The sequence below is a fragment of the Megascapheus bottae genome, chromosome 1 (genome assembly GCF_031878675.1).
Source record: "Megascapheus bottae isolate mThoBot1 chromosome 1, mThoBot2.hap1, whole genome shotgun sequence".
Taxonomy (NCBI): Eukaryota; Metazoa; Chordata; class Mammalia; order Rodentia; family Geomyidae; genus Megascapheus; species Megascapheus bottae.
The window spans coordinates 45,087,758-45,092,789 of record NC_143509.1 but is presented as its reverse complement, the minus strand read 5'-3'; the positions used below and the strand labels follow the sequence as shown (position 1 = coordinate 45,092,789).

The window sequence follows — 5,032 nt, the reverse complement described above, 5'->3', positions numbered from 1 at the left end:
TGAAAGACATTCTGAATCACAAAGAGAACTATTCTGGATCCTCGGAATGGCAAAGATATGCTGGATAAGATTCACTCTCCCATTTGCCAGATAAGGAAAATGAGTGTCAGAAAAGCTAAACAATTTCTCCATAATACCTTGACTTTCTTTGACAGTACATGCCACTAACAAGATATTTCATAGACAAAAGAGCCCACACATCTGGGAATAGAGTCATTTCTGGTCTCTGAGTAGTGATCCCACTTGGGTCCAGATGGCCAACACAGAATGAACATGCAGCATGTACACAAATGAGATGAGCCCAGGAAAGAAAATAAGGATCTTGGGATGCTTCCAGAAGATCTCTCTGGCCTGAACTGGAGAGAAGTTGATGTAAAGTTGAAAAAACTAGACAGAACATCCGATTGAACTCTATTCCATCACCTTATCATAGTCACCAGTGTTTCTTAGTTTGGAAACACTCTGACAGGGGTGACCTTGGTGGAGAGGTCCAAGGACTAAGGTCCAACTGCAGAGTGCTGCCAGCAGGAATAGAGGGGTCTCAGCTGCACTCAAGTGGCTTCTTTTCATTGGTGTCAGCATTCCTCTTCTTCCCAAGGGCAACTCTGCACTAAATTTCATTGCAGAGAGCACTCCTTGCTTTGCCCTTTGGCTCACTTTGGCCTCTGTCCTCTCCGATTCCTCAAAAGGAAACCTGGGCTCACTCGACAGTGCTCCACTGAGTTGCATTTAAGCTCCTTGCACTGGACCAGAAGATTTGGACAGGAAGGGCCTATGAAGAATGTGTGTACAAATTGAACCAACCTCTGAAGAAAGCAATCATCTAGTGACATCTAGAACCATCTTGCCTCAATCTAATGTACAAATTGCTGAGCAAGGAAAGACACAGGCCATTTGAAGACTATTCTTCCAGATGATAAGCTTGGTGATGGGACACAGGCTTCAGCATGAAGACAGGTACCATCTTGGAAGCCACTTGGTTCTGAAACTAAGGTGGGTTTGAGTTTGGCTCACTGATTCTAAGACATTTCCAGACTTTTTTTTTTTTTAAGTGTGTCTCAGTTCTGATCCCTCGTGATGAAGCCTATTGGGACACAACACAATCAACAAGTGAAACTGATCATCAGAAACTTAAAAGTCTCACCGAGGGAGGGGTTGTGCAGAGATTGGCTCCTCTCTGCTCTCCTCTAGCAAGCAAGACATGAACGTGACTTGAGAGACATATGCCAATCCCTCTCAGAGACACCGACTGTAACACACTTCATTGGACTTGCATTCCTCATTTGGTAACCTTAGTAAGTCTTGTGTTGTTGAATTTTACCTTGTAAATCATCTTTTAAACACCGTGACTGTGGTTTCTTATTGTGGAGTACCTCATCATAGTGACCCCCTCCCCTCCTCCTGCCCCTCCCAAAGCAACCTCTGAGGTTAGCAGGAAAGATATCATGATCTGAATTGAACCACAGAGAATGAGGCTTAATGAGGTGTTGTGACTTCTTGAAGCCTCATAGGTAGTCAGATGAGAGCCCTGCCCCTTATTTCCTGTCTTATTCTGATTCTTACCATGATACAGACATGTTCTCATTTGCCATGCTTCCACCCCCTGCCCCACCCCCACAATAAAAACAGTAAAACAGGAAGTCTTCAATGCACTGTGTTGTCCCTGGAGTGATGGACTAGGACTTGTGTCTCGTTATGGCTTGATCTTTGGGAACTTTCCCCAGTGGTATTGACCATGGCCATAGGCTTTGTAGGATGATTATGTTCAGGTTAGAGATCAATTCTTCTCAAGATAGTTCTTCCCACAGACAGAAAAAAAAAAAGAGAGATATGTGAGAATTGCCAAATAAATTAGGAAATACTTGGCACATACTGGAAAAGCCTCCAGACTAGCATTACATAACATGCATATACATTATACATATGCACGTTATATAAGGTGACATAGTACTTAATGTGCTGTATATATTTATGTAGATTACATATTTGTGAGTAATCATGATAAATATAGAGACCCACTAATCACTTTTTTACACATCCTCAGTAACAAATTAGGAAGTTACTTTGCCAGAGAGTCTTAAAACTTACTCTCTCCTGCTGCTTTGGTTCTAACTTCTGCTAAAAATAATGGCATCAGCTCTCTTCTTGGCTCCAGCTCTCGGTTACCTCCTGTCCCAGCTAGGCTGTACCTTCCATGCAACAGTGCCACAATCAGGAGCCATAAAAATAGAATCCTGGGAATGGGAAGGATCTAAATCACAGGCCTATAACTCAGTACTTCCAGAGAAGTGGGAGCTGGCTTTCTGCTAGCATTAAAGGGAGCTGACAGGGAAGGGAATAGGGTGGTCTTACTCAGCCACCAGTTCCACAATCCAATAATAAGCAAAAAATTTTTTCAAGTTTTGTCCTCAGAGTATGACCGAAACTGTGATTTCACAAAACACTAGTATCCATAAAATGCTTCATGAAGAAGAATTCTCTGGTCAAGTGTTAGATCCCATCCAGGAAATAAATACAGATGCTTGGAGAACTCATGGGAAAGAACCACAGAGTCCTTTATGCACATCTATAGATCACACTATCCTTGAGCTGGATGCTAGTGGATCATGCCTGTAAACCTAGCTACTCTGGAGATCTGAGAATCATGGTTCAAAGCCAGCCCAGGCAGACAAATCTGAGAAACTCTTATGTCCAACTAACCACAAAATGTCAGAAGTAGAGGTGTGACTCAGTGGTAAAGTGCCAACCTTGGACCAAAACAGTAAGTGATAACATGAGGCCCTGGATTTAAGCCCCAGCATAAATCATAGCACACACATATGGGCACACACCCATGCACGCACGCACACACACATATACACACACAAAGGGGGAAATCACACTACCCTAAGACATCATTTTTGGTTACTGTTCTCATTGGCAATGAGAACATATAAACAATGATCCTCCACAAAAATGTTTAAGTTCCCTGAAGTCTCCATCTTTAAGCCATTTTTTTGTTTGTTTGCTTGTTTTTGCCAGTCCTAGGGCTTGAACTCAGGGCCTGAGCACTATTCTTGGGCTTTCTCAAGGCTAGAGCTCTACCACTTGAGCCACAGCACCATTTCCGGCTTTTTCTATATATGTGGTACCAAGAAATCAAACCATGCTAGGCAAGCACTCTACCACAAGGCCACACTCCCAGCCCAAGCAATTTGGCTTTGAGATATTCTGGCTACATTGCTAGACTCCTTTTGAACTCCAGGCCTCTATTGACCATCCTGCCTCAGCCTCCCAAGTAACTCCAACTACAAGTATGCACTACAATGCTCAGCTAAGAACCTGTCTCTGTTGTTCCTTGATACACATCTTCAAGCATGAATTGAAAATCTAGACTCTTTGTCCCTTACCAACAATGAGAATGGGCATAAGGAGGGTGAGCAAGTTAAAGAAGAAACATGACAGCTGCTAGGGTGAAGACTGACATCTGTATAGCTCCAGAGAACACAATCACATCTAAAGATTTTACTTGTAAAGAAGTAAAACTTGGTTCCACTTACTGCTTGCTTTTAGAGGTAGCTTCACATGGAAAGAGCTACCTTGTGGAGGGATAAATGTCTTCCTCCTCCTTTTATAGGAAAAGCCTGGACCTGGTTGGGTAAGGGCTATCTGCCTTGTCCACTGAAACCCTTTCTGTAGACATCAATGTTAAATCAATAGCTATGTTAGTTCTTTTTCAACAGCATTTCTTAGGATCCCTATTTTCTGAAAGAATGAAAGATGTCTCCAACAGAGTTTTCTGGAGCAATAGATGCTGACAGTAGATTAGTACACATCAAGACCCACCTGGTTTATTGGCCTTCTCGGTGGAAATGCTGTGATCTCTCTTTGGCATCTCTGAGGTTAAGACCAAGGCAGGGGCCGTGAGCTTGGCCTAGTAGCAGAATGCTTGCCTAGCATGCACAAAGCCCTGGGTTCAATTCCCCGGTACTATATGCACAGAAAAGGCCGGAAGTGATGCTGTGGCTAAAGTCCATGAGACTCTTTTTTCTCCAATGAACCACCAGAAAACTGGAACTGGCAAGGTGGTTTCAAGTGGTAGCACTCTAGCCTAAAGCAAAAGAGCTCAGAGAGCTCAGGGCCAGTGCCTAGGCCCCAAGTTCAAACCTCACAAGCAGTAAAGGCACACAATTTTCATCAAGCAATACATGCATCAGGCTTGCAATAACAAGGAAAAAGAAATATCTAACCTTAAATTCCACACCTTAAATATCATCAAGTTTTGAATAAAGCGGGAGAAAAGAACAAATTGATATTTGTTTATGTATGTGTTTATTAGGAGGGATTAACAGTACTGGGTCTTGAAATCAGGGTCTAAGTGCTGTCCTTGAACTTTTTTGCTCAAGGCTCGCACTCTACTGATAGATTCACAGCTCCATTTCTAGTTTTTTTTGGATGACTCATGGGAGGTAAGAGTTTCACGGACTTTCCTGTCCAGGCTGGTTTCAAACTGCAAACCTCAGATCTCAGTCTCCTGAGAAGATAGAAGTACAAGTATGATGTTCTAGTGCCCAGTTTAGAGCCATTGCTTTTAGCCCAACTTGATGTTCTGTCATATTTGAGTTTGTGTTTCAATGTGCTGTAACAGAGGGGGGAGGAAACAGAAGGAGATAAAAAAGGAAATTCCTACTCGTTGTCTATTGGATAGTAAGCAATAGCTTACTAACTGCTTTTGTGTGCTAGCCATTTTAATCCTCATTACAGCCTATGACAGGGGCATTGTACTTAGCTCACAGATAAAAGAATTCGTGCATAGAGAGATGAAGTACCTTGCCCAATGGATACCAAGTGGTAAAAACCAGGACTAGACACATATTTAAACCAATGCTTTTTCTAGATCTAAGTGCCCTTAACATTCTTTTTTGTCTCCAACCCTGCTAGCATCCTAGGTACATTTACGGTGTATGGACCAATCAACGTCCTATTTGTGTAACCTCTGTCTGGCCATCTAACCATGTCATACTGAAGAACATCTTGCACTTGTACACATTCA

At 42.6% G+C, this 5,032-nt stretch overlaps 1 protein-coding gene across 1 annotated transcript in view; it reads left to right on the top strand.

The window, feature by feature from the left end:
• Dgkg (diacylglycerol kinase gamma) overlaps positions 1-833 on the top strand; it is a 208,140-nt gene extending 207,307 nt beyond the window's left edge. Inside the window, exon 25 of the mRNA XM_090343423.1 lies at positions 1-833. This exon is cut by the window's left edge and continues 1,364 nt beyond it. The gene's annotated coding sequence lies outside the window, so the exon portion shown is untranslated.
• The last annotated feature ends 4,199 nt before the right edge of the window (positions 834-5,032 follow it).